The sequence below is a fragment of the Marmota marmota genome, unplaced genomic scaffold (assembly GCF_001458135.2).
Source record: "Marmota marmota marmota unplaced genomic scaffold, marMar, whole genome shotgun sequence".
NCBI classification, from domain to species: Eukaryota; Metazoa; Chordata; class Mammalia; order Rodentia; family Sciuridae; genus Marmota; species Marmota marmota.
In genome coordinates, this window is record NW_025999842.1 from 4002386 (window position 1) to 4022310 (window position 19925).

Genomic DNA, 19925 nt, shown 5'->3' on the forward strand with positions numbered 1-19925 from the left:
TTTATGTAAGCAAAACCATCTATATATGAATCAGTGTATGTTTTGACTTTCTCATAAATTTTCCTTATAACTAGAAAAGTAATGGCTTAGAAACTAGTGTTTCTCCCCTGGGCTGAGTTGTTCTACTCCTCCTTTTAATATATTTTGAATTGGCCATAAATGCCATAAACCATGAAAAATATAAAATAATTATATTCCATTTAAATTAAAATATTTAAATAAAATTAAAATTAAAGACAAATAAACTATATTTATTTTATTCACAAATCTAGGATCTAGGATTAAAAACTTAAAAATGTTATTTATAAAAGAATAGTTTTATTTTATGCTAATTTAATTTTAAGTTATTGTATTTACTATATGTATTAATAGAATAATATTTTAAATATTGATTTGACATTGCTATATGTATTAATAGAATAATATTTTAACTATTGATTTGACATTAATTAACAATCACTAAATCACAAAATTTAACTTTTTATCAAGCTGGAGTAATTAAATTTCTTGTTTCTAATTTTTCTTGAATAGCCATTAGTCACCATCAATGAATGACATTTGGAGGGAAAATGTTTAAACTTAAAATTTTAAAACATAACTGTCATAAACAAAGACAAAAATGAGACAGATTTTCATTTCTCAACTTTATGCCATATTTTACAATTACTCAAAGAAAATTTTCAGCCATTTGTTATAAGAATATAACGTAAGCAGAGGATGCTCTTGAATTAGATGAATAGATTGTAGAAATCGTTCTTAGTGCTGTATGCATGATTGGCATAGGAAGGGAGAAGTAAACTTGAGTAGGATTTGAACTAATGGAAAAGTGTTGGACAGGCAGTGGGAAAATACCATAAGCTCTGCCTTATGATGTGACACATAACAAATAATTGATATCCTAAATCAGGATTTTTGTTTTAATTTTCCCCTGTATGTTTTTGACTGGAAAAGAAAAAGAGTCTGTGGACAAGAGTGATTTGGTAGCATGCCTATATAAACATTGCAAATATAATCAGTTTCTCTGTTGAAATTTAGAGGGCCTAGAGAATTAATCTACAGTTTATCAGCCATGTCACCTCCTCCATAGATAGCAGAGTTCTGTGTGTATTATGTTGCACAGGTCTTATGATGCATTGGTATATATTTGTTTCATTGAACTAATATCAACTAACTTTTCTTAGAAGGCTCATCTGTGTCCAATTCTATGTTGACTATCATAAGATTCCTTCTCCAAAGAACTTTCTTTAACTGTGGGGGAGATTTATATTGTAAGGAGCTAAAGGTAAAGTGACAGATGGAAAATACAATTCCATGTCATCTGTCTCTTGGACATGAGCTTCTCTCACAGAAGTGATCTCAGGAGTGGTTGTTGAGAAGCTTCTACACAACGGATGCTCTGGTTGTAGGTTTAATTGTGAAATGGTACAGAGAGAATGCTGAGTAGTCTTCTGTGTAATATTTTATGTCATTATGAAAATTTTGCAGCTTTTATGCTATTGAATAAAAATAAAATATTAATTTCTGTTTCACTATTTACATAATTCATATTATACAATTTTATTTAAAAATTTTTATTTTATGCTGTTTAAGATTTACAGAAAAAATACAAATGTAATGCATTAACATCTGACAATAATATAATTTATTTGTTATAGTAAATAAAGCAATGTTAATATATTATTATTAAATGAAATTCATATTTGATTTAGATTCCCTTAGTTTTACCTAACATCCTTTTTTTCCCCCCTTTTGGTTCTAGGATTCCATGTAGGATACCACATTACATTCAGACATCATGGGTCCTCTTGCTCTTCTTGGCTGTGTAAGTTTCCTAGATTTTCCTTTTTTGATTACTTTGACAGTTTTGAGGAATGCTGGTTACATATTTTAGAGAATGCCTCTTCGTTGGAATTTGTCTGGTGTTTTTCTCATGATTAGACTGGGTTGTAGGAAGTGAAGGGGAAGAGGAATAATGTCATTTCTATTGCATCATCTCAAGGTACCTACTAGTAACATGCGTTACCACGACTGCTATTGACCATGACCACCCAGAGAAGTGTTTGTCAAGTTTACCTACAATAAAATTATTTTTCCCACTATTAATACTATAGTTTTTGGAAGGAAGTTGTTATGTACAGTCCCTAGTGACTTAAGGAGTGGGGAATAATGTTCTAATACTTTGAAGTGAATTAACCACATAAACTATTTGGATGATGTCACATACTTTCTAGTACTGTTTCCAGGTTTTCCTCTCTCATTTAAGGAAGAAAAAAATAAGAAATATATAAATTATATTTTTACTTAAAAATGGAACTAGAAATTGCAGCATATTTTGGAAAAAAATAAGAAACAAAGAATGGCAAATAATGACCAAAATAATGTTTAATTCTAGAGAAAATAGGAGAAAAGATTTAAAAAAAAAAGATGATGATAACTTAGAAATGTGATGTCATCCACACTTCTGAGCAACCAATGGATTAAGGAAATTAAAATATGAGTTAAAAAATCTTAAGAAAAGTATAAATGTAAATATAAAACATCATAATTTATTGGACACAGCAAAAGCAGTGCTAAGAAGGCAATTTATGATGATAAGTGCTCACATTAAAGAAAAATAAAGGATCTTAAAATGATATGCCATTACACCTAAATAAACTAGAAAAAGAAAAAAGATCAAAGCCAAAGTCAACAAATGGAAGGAGATAGTAAACATGATTGGAAAAGATCAATGAAACTCAGAGCTGATTTTGAAAAACTTAAAAATTGACAATATTTTAGCCAGAGTAAGAAATAATCAGAAAACTCAAATAAAACAAGAAATGGGAAAGGAAACATGATAACTGATACCTCAGATACAAAGGAACACAATAGACTGATAAATAAGTACAAGACAAGAAATTGGATATTTCAACAAATTGGAAACCTCAAAGAAATGGATAAATTCCTAGACCTGTACCACCTGCCAAGACTAAGTCATGAATAAATAGAAAATCTTAACAGACCAATAATGAGTAAGGAAACTAAATAATTAACAAGAGGAATATGATAAGTGTCCAGGGCCTATTGGCCTCACAACTAAATTCTACCAACATTTAAAAAAGTACCAATACCAACCTTTTCAAATACTGCAAAAAACTGAAAAAATTAAATACTTGAAGCTCATTTTACAAAGCCAGCATTAATCTGATACCAGAGCAAAAGACACTACAGGAAAAAAAATATGGATAAATATCTCTGATGATATTATGCAAAATTAGATGCAACAATTTTCAACAAAATACTAGAAAAGTGTACATCAGAGCACATGAAAGAGATCACTCACCATAATCAGCTCAGATTTATCCCAGAGACATCAAGATGTTTTTAACAACACGATTTATAAATCTGATATACCACATTAACAGATTGAAGCACACAGCCTGTATGATCATCTTAGTGGATGTAGAAAAATAAATTTACAAAATTCACCATCCATTTTCATAATATAAACCTCTGAACAAACTAAGTGTACCGGGAATGTACTTCAATACAAGTCATAAGACAAATATAAGACAAATCCCCAGCTAACTTCAGACTCAATGAGCTGATCCAAGATGCCCATCCTCAGTGTTTATCTTCAACATAGTACTGGAAGTTCTAGAAAGAGCAATTAGGCAAGAGAATAAAGAAAAGATATGCAAACAGGAAAGGAACAAGCTAAATCATCTCTGCTTAAAGATGACATTTAATATAAGTATAAAACTATAACGAATCCATCAAAAACTGTGTTAATAAATAAATTTAGAAAGTTCTAGGACACAATATCAATAAGCAAAGATAAATAGTGTTTTTATACAGTAATAATTATCTAAAAGAATGAAGAAAACAATCCCACTTACAATAGCTACTAAGACATAAAATACATAGGAATTTTTTTAATAAACGAGGTAAAAGATCTGTACACTGAAATCTATAACACATTGATGAAGGAAATTGAAAAAGACATAAACAAATGGAAAATATCATATGCTCAAGGATTAGAAGAATTAATATTGTTAAAATGTCCTTACAAATTCAATGTAATCTATAACAATGTTCCAGTGGCATTTTTACAGAATAGAAATACCAATCCTAAATTCATATGAACAAACAAACAAACAAAAACCCATAGCAATCTTTTTTTTTCTTTTTTAAAACATTTTGTTTATTTATTTGTTCTAATTAGTTATACATGACAGAATAATGCATTTTGACTCAGTACACAAATGGAGCACAATTTTTCACGTCTCTGGTTTCACACAAAGTAGTCACACCATTTGTGTCTTCATACATGTCCTTAGAGCAATGATGTCCATCTCATTCCACCATCTTTCCTACCCACCTGCCCCCTCCCTTCCCCTTCCTCCCCTTTGCTCAATCCAAAGTTCTTCCATTTCTGCCATGCTCCCCTCCCCATTATCAGATACTTATTTAATTGGAATTCTGAAAGGGATAGAATTGAATCTGTACATCACTTTGGATAGTGTGGTCATTTTGACAATATTAATTTTTCTAATCCATGAACATGGATATCTTTCTAAGAATTTGTGTCTTATTCAATTCTTTCATCAATATTCTAGTTTTTATTGTACAGATCTTTCACATCCTTAGTTAAATTCATTCCACAAACTTTTTTTGATGCTATTATAAACAGTATTATTTTCTTAATTGCTTTTGGATAGTTCATTTTTGCTGTACAGAAATGAAACTGATTTTTGTACCCTGCAACTTTACTGCTTTACTGAGTTAGTTTGTCACCTTATTTAATTATTGGTTCTAAAGGTGTTTTTTTTTTTTTTGTCTCTAAGGTTTTTATATGTAAATTCATGTCATTTGCAAACCGAGAATTTTACATTCTCATCACTTTTCTTCAACCTAAAGGTTAAAAAATAAAGGACATCTTTTATTATTTATAATGCAAAATATCTATTACTGACACATTCTTTCAGCTCTTGATGGTCTGAAAATGAATTTTTTTCATTTTAGGGTTTTTTTATTTATATATGACAGCAAAATGCATTATAATTCGTATTACGCATATAGAAATCTTATGAAAAAATAAATCTGAATGTTTTACATAACTGCAAAATATGCTACAAAGCTAGAATAATCAGAGAACTATAGTACTGGCGTAAACACAGACACATAGACCAATGCAACAGAATACACCCAGAAATAAACTCATGAATTTACAGACATTTGATCAAAGGTGACTAGGTTACACAATGGAAAAAGGAGAGTCTTTCAAATGAATGCTGACGAATAAAGTTGATTTCCACATGCAAAAGAATGTAGACTTTTATGCCATACCATCTACAAAAACTTCAAAATATATTAAAGACTTAAATATAAATAGGGAACCATAAAAGAACATGAAGAAAACATCAAAAAAGTTCCATGCCATTGTTCAGGGAGATGTATGTTGTTACTGTTGTTTATTTGTTTTGATGACAACAAAAGCAGAGATGATAAAATAAAAAATAGACAAGTGTCATTCCATCAAATTAAAAAGCTTCTGTACAACAAAGGAAACAATCAACAAATTGAAGAAACAACAGAGAAAATTTATGAATCCTACATCTGATAAGGAGTTAATTCTGTCATTTGGAACAACACAATAAACCTAGAGACATTAGGTTAAATGAAACAATCCAGACTCAGAAAGACAAATGCTGCATAATCTCACCCTCATGTAGAATCCTAAAAGTTAAGATCATAGAACTACAGAATAGAATGCTGGTTTTCCTGGAGTTAGTGAGGATTGGGACGATGTTGATCAAAGGACACAAACTTTCAGTCATAAGATGAACAAGTTCTGGGGATCTGACGTACAAGGATGGTATCATATATCTATTGGTTATTTGATTGTGATCATCATTGCACAGTATATACTTATATCAAATCACCATGTTGTATGCACTGAATATATATACTATTTTTCAATTTTTAAAAAAATAAGAAAAAGAAAAAAATAAGAAACCATTATACCTCTTATCACTGTTTTTACTTTGAGACTCAAGACATGAACAGGGTCCTGGTGTCCTGCTCTTTCCTTGTTTTAAGGAAGCCAAATTTTGTTTCCTTATGACTTTGCCTTTATAGACAGTTCTGATGGAAAACACTGGGGTTATGTCGTGTTGTGTGTGAGAGAGGGGGGTGGTAAACTTGTATTATACATTGTAACTCAACAGCTAAACACTATGGGGGGTTAATATTGAGAAGAATCTTGAAGGAATGCTTAATGAAAATGGTAGCTTCCATAGCCTCCACTGATTTAGAATATCAGCAAACATGCACTTGGGTCAGGCAAAAATGTTACTTCAGCAAGGAAGAATTTCAGGGAAAATGGGAATTTGATTAGGGCATCTGAGCCTCCATTCTTCTCCCAACTAACAGTATGTCAAGGTTGGTAAAAAATTTACAACATGGTTTGTACCACAGTGGTTCATGTGTTGTCAATTTGTTTCTCAGTGTGGTGGTATTGAGGAGGTAAAACCCTTTAGATGTGGGGCCTGATAGGAGGTGGTTAACCCATGTCAGTTCATTCAGATTGTCATAAAGCAAGACTACCCCATGTCTTGGTTACTTCTGCACATGAGTGTTTCCTTTTCTGCTTCTTCATCATGCTTATCAACAGATAAATTTTTTAAAAAATAATATTTGGCTCATCTATACAATGGAATACTACTCAGCAAAAAATAGGAACAAATTCTTAATACATAGAAGTAGTAGTCAACTTAAAATCACACTAAAATAAATAAAATAAAAGAAGGTAGGCATAAGAGCATACATACTAGTATGTTTTTCCTGAATTGACAAAATTAATGTATCATGACAGAAATGGGAGCAGCAGTAAGTTGAATGTAACAAAAGGAGGGGATGGGATTGATTTTAGACCCTTGGGGTAATATCCTAGTTGTGATGGTGGTGATGTTTTGACCTTTATCAAACTCATCTGCTTAGGGTAGGTTCATATTATTTTATATAAATATTAAATATTAAAAAAATGCATAATAGCCTTGGACTCAACAATATATAACAGAAAGAGGCAAACAGATGAAGTGATAATTGAGAATGAGTGAAATTCTTCAATTGCCATGTAGAAAATGCATAACAAACAGGAAACACTTTGATTTGAGAAGTAAGGGATTTGTTTATCCTTCAATATTGTATCTTAGACAATGTCTATTAGTAACACAGGCATTAAATTTATGTAACAGCAGTAAACAATGAAGAGGAGGAAAGAAGAGACAGGAGAAAGAGAGAAACCATAAGCAACAGCCCATGAACACAACTTTTAAGGATGTGGGCCTGGCTTTCTGAGGAAATAACCCTACCGTACTGGCAGTTTTTCCTTCCTTATTGAAGAGAGTCCAGGCAGAAACGACCATACAATCCCATTATCTTTGTGATACTCAGAGGATACATAGTAAAGATGTGGTATTTTACCCATATGTGGAAGAAGAGGGCAGAGCATCTCAAAAACCAAAAAAGTGCATCAGTGTTACTGGCAGCAGACAAAGCATCTTTTAGTTACAGAAACCACATCCCAGATCTCTGCCTACTATATACTGAGAACGATGCAAAGGAAACACTGGGCATATCAAGTCCTTTAACTTTGTAATTTTGTTGTTGAGAGGGATTGACTGTCTATGTGAAAGAAACAAGTGTATTGGGGGACATCAGATAGTAATAGACATTTAGAAAAGGAGTGTTCAATGTCACTTGCTGTCTAGAATAGCTTTGAGGAAACAATGCTGAGAATATGGTCTTGGAGGATAAATAGTCTCTGGAAAGTACAAGTGGGAGAGGAAACAAAAGAATCTATAGAGGCAGGAACCAATAAGCTGGAGGGGGGGGTGACAGAATAGCACAGCTTTCAGGGTACAAGGCTTGGCCTAATTTTCAAGGGAGACTGTGGACAAAACCAGGTAAACCTTAGCAAATCTTGATTGCAGAACTTTGTGTATTCCAGGAGAGAGGGAGAAAGGTGAGGGGAGAAGAGAGAACAAACTATGGCTCTCAGGTAGGTGAAAAGGAATGAAGAGAAAGGTCTGTAAACAATATGTAGCTCTAAGTAACTACAAGGATTATTTGGTCTCCACTCACCAACCTGCATGGCACAAAAATAGAGTTTTGCAGAAATGAGAAAACTTAAATTTCTACATATGCTGTCAATTGGTGATCCATGTACTATAGAAAGGATTTTATGAATTTAACGACTCAAATAGAGGCTTGACATGAATCATTCAGAGGTAGATTGTTTTAAAATCTATCTCAGCTGTAATAAGTATTTCTTTGGATCTCATTCTATTTGCATAATTTTTGCTCCCCCAAGGTTCTTTAGAATAAGGAGCCCATAAAAACACAGCGGTGGATGATTCCTGACCAGAACAATCTTGCTTTGAAATAAATACCATTTTTGAGCATAAGTCCGAGGAACCACTGAGCCTGCCACATTTTAAATGCTCCAATCATCTTAAATTAATTTTCTACCATGCCAGACTAAGAAAACCCCAATACATATTTCATCTAACTTTGTGTATTTCAAGGGGATTTTTGTCCATGTGCTTTTAATTCATTTACATTTATATCATCAAATATTAGTTTTATGAGGTTTTTGATGTAGAAACAATTTTAGCTGCTTTCTCAATAAGATATGTTTCAGCAATTTTCCCTTTTAAGAGCAGGAAGACTTGTTTTGCCAAAGACAAATGAACTCAAATATGCAAAGCTTCAGGCTTGATCTGTAATTCAAAGCTCATGTGATTTGCATATCTAGAATTACCTCCATTCCTTAATAATTGAAACTACCAGATTCTCAAGGTACTTCTGCCAGATGCTAAACAACCAAAGGGCTTTGGCAATGATCATTGAATAAAAATTCCAGAAAAGAAAAGCAGAGCTCTTCAAAAATACCGGCAATGCCTTGTAAATGAAAATTCCCCCCAGTATTTAGTATCTAAGTATGATTATTCCTAGGAAAATATAAGTTCTAGCATCATCCTGTCTGAAATGTAAAAGAATTATCATTAAGGATAAACCTCAGATAATTCTAGTTTTCCTCAGAATCTTAGAATAAAGTTTCCTTAGGGAGTATTTGACTTATATAGTACTGTCACAATCTATGTCTTTGAGGTAACACATTTCCCCAACTTATTGCCTGTTGAGTAAAAGTAGCATTTTTAGACTCATACTTTTATGAGTCTAAAAATTCATGTTATACAATTCAAGGGAAATTCTGCATATTTGCTAATGATTCTGATTTGATCAACACATCTAAATATTTATCTTCATTACCTTTGTGATTTTATTCACCTTAATCTTTTGTTTTATTTGTCTATAGTGAACACATGGAAGTGACAGCATTGAACATATGGAAAAGAGAAACAACTGAATATTAGTTCAGCTTTAGAGAAGAAAAAAGATAGATTTTGAACAATTTCTTTGCCAAAGTTTTATTGCCAAAAGTTTATTTGAAATCATATATTAAGAAAAATGTATTGTCATGACTGGGGGAAATACCTTAGTGATAAAAAGATCTAGAGGAGGTCAAATGTAGCTTTAAAGAATAACAAATTACATGATGTAATATTCCCTATGGAAAGAATTTATTAAGCCCTTCATATCTTATCAAGGACAACAAAGATCTCATGTTTGAAAATGCATGCGTCTCTTCTGTGAAAACAGAATGTTTTGATGCATTTGTAAGGGAAAGGGAATTTAAGAATACTTCATTCTATATTGTGATATGAATTATCCAGAGCATAATGAATTGGAAATCCTCAAATCCTTTATACTAGGCTTTTTTCCTATGGAGCCAGTATTTGCTAGAGAAGATAATCAGAAAACAAAGAGAAAATATAAGCCACTCTCCCTTGCTTTGTTTCCTTCTCCCACACATGAAAATTTATAAAAACGAATGTGTTGAATGCCTACTATGTGCCAGACACTCTTCTAAACATGCTATAGGCATTACTTATGTTATAGGTGTTATTGATCAAAAATATTTGAGACAAACACTATTGCCCCTTTTTTACAAATAAAGAAAGCAAGACACAGCGGAGGTCAATTAACTTGTCTGTGATGACCCAAGCTATAAAGGAAAATAAGGGATCTGAACATGGAAGGTAGGACTCCAGACCATGTCTTTGAGGTACTGGTTGATACTTCCTCTGTGTGGTCACAACACTGGCACATAGGGCTTGACGTGGGGCATTTGTCTTCAAAGTCGAGAGACGTAAATCAAGGTAGGTGAGGCTCTTGAGAAGAAACACCTAAGAACTAAAATATTTCAAATGGGAAGAAATATAATGAATTTAACAGAACAAGATAAAAGTAGAAGATGAAGAGATCAACACAATATCTTCATCTGCAAACTCCATATTTCCATTGGAATGCTACTTCTAATTTTGTCTAATAGTGAATTTAATTGGTACAGACCAATTCCATCTTGTCTGTTCTATAAGGCAATGTACAGGGAATGAAGCCATTGGTAGATGCAAAATTCATTTTATTATTCATAGGCAAAATTTTGATTTTAGTTATTAGGTTCAAAGTTATTGGTAACCAGTGTTTAACATTTCTCTTTGTTGAGTGAATTTTTCAAGGATTTCACTTTTTCAAATGGAAAAATAATTCTGTTCTGATTAATGTATGTAAATGTTTTTTTTTCTTAGTACCACAGATTGAACCCAGAGGTATATAACCACTGAGCCACATCCCCAGCTCTTTTTATTTACTTTTTTAAATTTTGAGACAGGATCTCATTAAGTTTCTTAGGTCCTCACTAAATTGCTGAGGCTGGCTTTGAATTTGCAATCTACCTGCCTCACCCTCCTGAGTTGCTAATTTTATCAACTCATGGTCAATTTTGAAAATCTGACATTTTCATCTCACCTTTAAGTAGCATCTAACACGAAATGTTCAAAGGACGATGTTATCTTTCACAATCTGAATAGTGACATGGCTTTGGATATTTAGAGAGGCTCCAAGTTTCCACGATTGTGTTAATTATTTATTGAGTCTTAAAGACTTTCCCATATTTTCTTTAATGGGACAAAAATGTAAAAACAAACAAACAAACAAAAAACCCTCCAGACTTAAAGTGAAGAATTTTAGGTAAAAAAATTTTAAATACTTTTTCATTTTATAGGTATGAAAATAAGTATAGAATAGTCATTTTTAATGAGAATGACTTTGTGCTCATATAAGTAGAGGGTACTATATTGAGTATGAATGTTCACTAAGGATATTCACTAATATTTTAAAAGTTATAAAAAGAAGTTTAAAGGACATAGGAAAAAGATGATATAACCATTTTTTGAGTAACAACAATTACATGAGTTTTAAGTATTGCTGAATATTGCAGCTGTGTATTCCATATATTTTGAAGAATCAGTGAGAGGATGTGAACATTTTTCTGTTGTCAAATCAATAGATTGATAGCTGTTTTTACTTGTTTTTTTATTTATTTATTTATTTTTTTTTTGCTTTTGTGTTAGTGTCCATGTAAAGCAAATGGGCATAAGATGCATGGTAACAGTGTGACAAAGTTTACACAGGAAAATATGTCTTTTAGTTTGGTTAATGAGTTGCTTCTAAGCTTGTTATTCAGGAATGCATTCTTTCCTATTTCCTCTTTCCCTTTATGCATTCTTCAGTACACCCCAAAGGCTAAATTTATTTGAACCTTCATTTATTTAATTGTGTGCAAATATATAATAATAATGACTATATACACACATGTGCACATACACAGAAAGTCCTCCTGCATGTATTTTGCCACATCTTTTTTCTTCTTCTGAGAGTCTTAAGTTTCTGCATGCAAATAAAATTATCATAGGAAATGTATCTTCATTACAGTTTAATGCCTTAGCAATTACAGAGAGTTAAATATTATTTGAGTATCTATAATTACTATTTTTATTGATTCCAGGTAGGATAATCCTATCTTTGTTGGATTATCTTTTAAGCTAAAATTCTGAAGCATTAACACAGGATATGTCCTTGGTACTATTGTTTTATATTAAGGAGATATGTAGACCATTTTGCCATAACACATGGTGAAATATATATATCAAACTAGATTGCTTTTGTCCCTCAATCAGATTTTAGTTTTAGTTGCCTTAACTTTCATTTTTGGGGACATGGATATTTTCTTGGTCATCTAGTCTAGGGATATCAAAAGGTTATTTAGCATGTGATTCTTAGAGTGTTAAGATTTTCTCTTTGATTAAGACAGCCACATTGGGGTGAGGTATTAGGCAGAGGTATTAAGAAAACTGAAGATTTACGTGGGTGTATGTGTGTGAAAGATCCACAGATCCCAAACCCGGAAAGGACCACGCGAGAGAGACACTGGCTGCAAAAGCAGGAGGAGTTTATTCTCACACAGGCGCCTGCGGGTGCTCAGCGAAACCTCAGCCGGAGCTTCGGTGAACTGGCACACCGGGCTTTGGGGTACAGATCTTTTATAGGGAGCAGGGGGTTAGTTTCTAGCTTAGCCCAGCAACAGCTATTCTATTGGTTCCTCTGAATCCAGCCTCTTGGTCACCCGGGGGGCAAACTTGTTTTTTTTCACTTTATGTTCTCGGAAAAACCATAAAATTGCACCCTGTCCTTTTAGTTCCTGTTTTTACCATGTTTGCTTAAGTTTGGCCCCTCCGGGGTTATCTATATGGAACATCTTGTGGTAACATTATGTGAGACTTGAAGTGCTGTGTGCAGCTGGTGGGGTTTTGACATGGGGGTTGTGTAAGGGAACATCTTGCAGCTTCAGGGCACAGGGGTTAGTTTTCCTAATGTTGGGCCTGGGGTCTTGAGGTCCTTCATGTGTATGTTAAAAATACACTGGTTATTGGAACATTGTTCAAAATGGGTTAAAGTGGGATTTCTTTTTATAAAGCAATTGCATTGTTGTCAGTAGAAGTCAAATTAGCTTCCATTTTAAAACAAGAAGACTGAATTGTCTCCTTCGTATAAAATTGAACTGATGCTAAGGCTTTAAATGAGCAGTTCAATTTTTCCTGTTTGCAGTTTGGACAACTATACCTATGGGACAGAAAACCACCCCCACCATAATCTCAAACCAACTCCTACCTTTGGAGAAAAATAAGTAACAGGAACAAGATCAAGGCCTGACGACGCCTCTATTTTTGCTTGACCTTAATTCAATTCATTTAAAATTTTGCTTATTTCTGTTTCATCCTGGCTGAAAACTACCATATACTTTAGTTCTAGTCAAAGGCATATATGGTCCAGAAAGAAAAAGCTAATATTTAATTACTATATGTCATATACTATGTTCTGTAGTTGCTTAATTTAGAGTCTTATAACTAACAATGATAAAAGTTAATTAGATCAGATGTAGCTTTGTGGATCTTATCCAAAACTTTCCCAAGTATATTGCTTCAAGTTAAAATTTGAGAGACCCCAGATGCAGGGAAAAGAAAAGAACCGACTGCCAAAGCATAGCAAAGTTTTTATCATGAACTTAAAAGAGATTTCTGTGATGAAGTTATTATCTAATCTAATTTTATAAGTGATAAAAAGTAACTCTAAGAGGTTAAATGGCTTTCTAAATAGTGACATCATGAAGGACACATAGATTGACCTCAAGTGGGTAGACTTACATTTCAGTGCTTTCTCTTCTATCCAATCATAATTTGTAAGTTATCACAGCCAAGGTGTTCTTTTTTCCCCCAACATCCATGCTGTGACCCATCCCCTTGATTGACTCATTCAGGTTATGTGACTTGGGGCCACTTTTCTTTCTTTCTTTTCAGGTGGAAGCCAAAGGACAAAATCATTAAATTATTGGCTTTCTATACTATCACTCAGGATTAAGGTTTAAAAAAAAAAGATATAAATCAAACTTGTAGTTTGGCTAAAAGTAATTAGAAAAGTAGGTGATCCTCTACCTCTGCTCTTCAGGCTGCATTCCTGAAGATAAAGAATCACTTAATGGAAGTATATATTTGAGCTGAGAATCTTAGAATGGAGAGGACCCATACCTTGCCTTTCTTAAATAGGATTTTCATGATTAACATGAGTATAATGGCGATGGGAAGCCTTTGGGTCAGCAAGTATAAATCTTTTGGAGATTAGTTTTCTATTTTTTAGACAAATGCAATATTTTTTTACATCTTCTGTGTCCCATATGATTATGATAAAATGATATATAGTGTCTCTACCCTCAAAATATGGAAATGTGTCAAATAATGAGCACAATATTCAGACATGTTTTCACCAAGTTGGGGGAAACATTGATCATGTATTTGCTTTGTTCCTCTCTTCCCCCACTGCTCCAGAGTTTAGTTTACAACACATCCCTTCTCTTTTGTGAAAAATTCCAGCTGCTCTAAGGGTAGTGAATTAGACTGTAGCATATTTACTCATACTGACAGTAAATTTCATACACTTCCTAATCATTCCCCTCATTTTTGATGATTTTGGCATCTGCTCCTGTTCTTTTAGTGCTCCAAGTGTTAACAATGCCCCATTCACCACCATCCACCACTAGGTATTGATTGTTTCACTTTTTCTGGACTCTTATCTCTACATATCCACCAATCTCTGCTTCCTTTTTGGTTTTGCCATCATTTACTTGCCATGTCTTTGAACTTGTTTTGAAATTAAAACTCAGAGCTGAGTTCAATGAGCTCTCCTACAATCAGAACATATGTTCTTCCCAACTTTGGACTTTTCATTACTCTTACTTTTATCTACTTCTACTTCACTTACTCCCAGCTGAGACTGAGCTGTCACTGACTATTCTCTTGTTCATATTTTAAATTCCTTTGTTCCATGACTTTTTTTTTTTTTTACATTCTTGAAGAAATTCCAGAAACTTCTTTTTACTTGCCTGGAGAAAACACCATAACCATGCATATTGATTACTTAACACAATGACAGCAAACCATCCAAGAGGACCCCAGTGCTACATAGCAGTGCCATTATGCTTTGTTGTTGTGCTGTTTTTTTAGGCAGCTTTCATCAGTAACAATGATTGTTTATTGTTTATAAAGTTCTGTACCTAAAAATTGTGACCCTCTCATTCTCTCCTCATCATTTTCTTTTTTTTTTTTGGCAAAACACTTTTTCTTTTAGTAAAACAGTTTCTCTTTTTAGCAGAGACTGTTTGTTATGACACAAAGAAATTAGAACTTCTTGGAAAGAAACCTTATGGAGTTCTGAACCAAAATCACATATCTGTGTGCCTGAAATGATTTGTTTCCCTTTGACAAAAGTCCGTTTTGATAATCTCTGTTCTAAATCCAATTCTGTTTCTTACCTAGTAGGTCTTGATATTTCAAATTTCCCCTAATTTTTTCTCAGTTTTCAGTATATCCTCATAACTCATTTTATTATATCAGTACATAAAAGCACTTTAGTCTTTAGGCGCTTACAAAAAAAATTTGTTCTTAATACTCTCATCTACCCTGTATCTTTTTCTTCATTTAATTCTCAGTAACTGCAGTGTGATTGCTACCATCAGCTCTTGACTTAAACTGTTCTTCATTGCATTATAAATATACATATTTATAATATACATATTTATAATATACATTATAAATATATATTATAAATGGACATATTTCCTGTCCTCTTGTAATTTGGTTTCTTGGCACCATTGCACATGATTGACCATTAAACCACAAGTTTCTGAAGAAGGCTCTAGTACCTATCACAGTATCTGCCCAAAGGTGACCCTGGGTACTTATTAAAATAAATTAGAATGACAGTTTTGTCTTCTTCTTCTTTTTTAGTGTTAATTGAAACAGAGATAAGAAAAAGTGACAGATTCTGACTTCTGGTGGTATGACATAAATGAGCTTGAAGGTCATTGCTCTGGCATTATCTCAATAAGAACAAAAAATATGTGATAAAAGTTGAGATCAGTAACTCTTCACATCCATTAGATAATTGAGGTAGAAGGACAAGTTGCCATCCCTAAAATATTTTTTTTTTTTTTTTGCTGGAGAGGATACTGGGATTTGAACCCAGGAATGCTCTACCTCTGAGCTGCATTCCCAGCTCTTTTTATTTTTTTATTTTGAGATAGGGCCTTGCTAAGTTGCTGAATGGTCTTACTAAGTTGCTGAGGCTGGCCTTGAATTTGCAATCCTCCAGCCTCAGGCTTCCCAGTCACTAGGATTGCAGAGGTGCATGGCTCCAAAATTTAAAGACAACAGTAAAACAGGTGAAAATGAAGAATTACAGTCTACTAGGAACAGAAGCCCTTGCTGTAGTCAGCAATTGGTAGGGGCAATTAAAAGGTAATCTACTAGTTGCTGGAAAGTAATCAGGAGATAGTTTAGGAGATGAAAAAAAAATCTAGTGAATACATCCTTTGATGAATTTTACCTTCAAAATTCCAACTAATTGTCAGGGTAAAGGTTGGAGAAATTCCTTTGTTCTTCTGGCAAGAGGAGAAAACCATTTGATGAACAGCCAGACCATTAGTTATGATAATGAGCCATCATCATTAACATAAGCTTGGCCTCAAGGAAAACTCTGTTACCTAACCAAGTTGATTTGATCACAGCCCAACCAATTGGGAAGATGGAAAGTATTTCATATGAGCTCCCCTTCAACCTAGGGGAAAGAAACTACCCAACTCTATCCCCTCTAGCCTGCCAATTTCACCTAAGAGTGGTGAAACTGAGAAGCAACTGTCAAGGTCACAGACTGAAACCTGTGAAGGTCACAGACTGAAACCCATTCATAGTATTATAGAATGCTTTCTCCCCTATCTTCCCACCAAGTCAATAGAGCTTCTGTAAAATAATAGAGGTTTATAGTAACTGCAAGCTTCAGGCTCTATTTAAAAAGGAGTCTCTAGTGAAACCCAAAGATAAAAGTAGACAAAAACAAGGACAATACAGGATATTTTATCTACTGACACAGGAGCTCCAGAAAACTAAACACAGCTTAACTCTTAACTAGAAAAACAAACAAACAACACAAAAAAACCCCACAAAATCTCACACTTAATATCCTTTTACCTTTTTCCTTTGACCTGATACATCACATCTGACTTTTAACCAAAAATCAAAAAAGACAAGTCCTGCCAAAGAAAACACACACACACATACACAAACACATAAAGTATGTAGCAAGCATCAGACTCAAGTTCATGTGTTAACACAACTTTGGAATGATTAGACTGGTAATTTAAAATAACTATGATTTATAAACTTCTTAGCATTAATAATTGCGATTGGAAAAAGTAGAAAACATACAAGAATAAATATGATATATAAGCAGAGATAAAATTTTTCCTAAGGAAGTACCAATGGGAAATTTAAAGCATAGTATATTCCCATTTTGGGATTCTATCCAATACAAATCAAATTACATATATGATATTATGATAAAGGATATATTTCAGCATTAATCATATTCACTTAAAAATGAATACAATCTATTAATTAAGTAATAAGGCTGAATGGGTTTTTTTTTTTTGTATAAGCATACAATAAATTTACACTGACTAATAGAATTTCTGACTTTCTAGAATGATTAAAATGTTTTATAGCTAACCACACTGTCTGACATGGTAGCTGTGGGATTCATTTTAACAACTGAAATGTGACTAGGATGACTAAGGAAATAAATAATAAATTTAATTTTAATTAAATTAATTATAATTTAAACTTAAATAGCTACTAGTGTCTAGTATTATTTTGGCCTCCATAGTCATAGAATATTAGTTGGCTTTAAAAAGTAAGATTTATGTATATTTACCTGGAGAATTATCCAGTTTAAAAAGATATTTCCCGAAATGTGTATAGCTTGATCTCATTTTGTTGTTCTTGTTGTAAAAATCAGATGAAAATTCCCAATGGATGTAAGTGTGTGAATTTACAAAGTCTAAAGAAGAATGTGTAAAAGTCAAATTCATATTTTTAACAGTTTTGGTCTGTGAGTTTTGGATTGAGGTGACGTGTGTTACTTTTGGGCCAAGGTAATTTAATTACTGACTTGGAATTCTCCAAAGCTCTCTTACCTTTGTCGTGCCAACTAGCAAGTTTCAAGATACTGATTTGCTCCATCAGTTTGGGACCTGAAATGAAAAAAAAAAAATATGGGAAACTGTGATGTAGGTCGGAAATCTTTTATCTCAAGCCATTTGGAGAGTGAGTTTGTTGCAGCAGTTACTAAAACCATCCATGTGGTGAAATGACATAGCAACTTAAGATTATTATGTATTTAGGAAAGTAATCAGTAGAAAAGTTAAAGATAACATAAGAGAATGTATGCAGGTATGTAGGTAGAAATATCATAAACTAAAGTCCACATTTTTCTGTGCCCTCAAGTTGACAAATCAACAAAACAAAGCAAATTAATTATTTTGAATGATAAAATATCTATAACAAAATTTAAACCCAGAAGTGAGTAAAAGAGTTTAACTCTCAGAAGTGGTTAAAATCAAGTTGAAAACCTGCTTTTTTGTTCTCAAGTTGTGTGAATGTATTGCTCCTATAAGTAAAAATAATATAGGCATGAGCAGACAGGCTTCTATAGCTTCTGCTTTCTTCTCTGGTCTTTCTTGGACTTTCCATGAGGTTCTTTATCATTGTTTTACTTCCTATCTAGTAGGGGCAAAATACAAATCACCCATCTATACTTGTGATGTAATGGCCTGTACCAATGCCACACCTCTGAACTTGTACTTCAGATTATCTTGCTATAATGACACCTGAATTCAAGTAACCTAGGACAATAGCCAGTTGGCTGTAGGTCACAACTTTTCCTTTTCCATATGCCTAAGCAAGATCCTAGTCAGAAGAACTGGGCTTAGCCTTCTTTTCCCAGTTTCACCCGGTAACTCATACCTAATGTACAATTATTCTGCAATTATTTGCAAGATCTTTTGTACTTTGTCTTGATGTGTCTCTTCTTCCTTCCCTAACTTGAGTCCCTGTTTCAAATCTAAGCCAAGCTGAGTGTATGGCCAGGAGACTCGCGAATGGCAGTCTTCCTGACTGACTCTTTCATTTTGGTTGGTGTCTAGTTTTTTCACTGTTGGGCTCTGTATCTGAATAAACACCATATCATACTGTCAGTGAATGTAGAACAAAACTTGAAGCTGTTGTGTCTCTTGATGCTGTACACAGAGACCTTGCTGACTTGCAGATTTGCCAGTTTTTCCTGTTCTTTGTATATGGGTCTCTCTCTAGTCTAGTCTCCAAAGACTGTACTAAATTCTGAGTTACTTATGCCATTATAATTTATGATGCTTTTGATATGGTTTTAGTATATCGATTTTAATCACATGTATACCATAATAGTATCTTGTTAAAAAATGAATAAAGCAAAAAAGCAAGAACAAATTGATTTATTGCATACAAAATAGAGTCTGCTTTGATAAATCGCTGTCTATCTTACCTCTTAAAGGCAAATGAATGCACAATCTGGACAGTTTTCCTAGAAATCACTATGGCTCTGCCAAGTGTACCTTTGTGTGTCTATAATATGCCAATTTCCCTATATCATCAGTAGTGCTAAGCTTTAAATATTTTATATCTCATTGCTTGATAGATGAAAATGAATATTTTATTCCCAAGTCGAACTTTCATTTTTCATAGTAAGGTTGAATTTTATATTATTAATTATCACTTTATTTCTGTGTCACTTTTCTATAAGTCTGTTTGTATTTCTTTTTAAATTTATTTAGTTTTTATTCTGATTAACTTTGCTTATCCTATGTATACTTATTTGCTTATCTTAGATAATTTTTCCAAGATAGTTTTCAGCTTCTACTTCTATATACTGTTGGTATTTTAAACATGCCCCTGTCAATCATTTTCTCCATTTATGAGTTTTCAAGATTGGAAAGGCATTTCCTAGTATTAAGGTTAGATATGACATTAATTTTTGAAAGATATTATGGGTCAGTT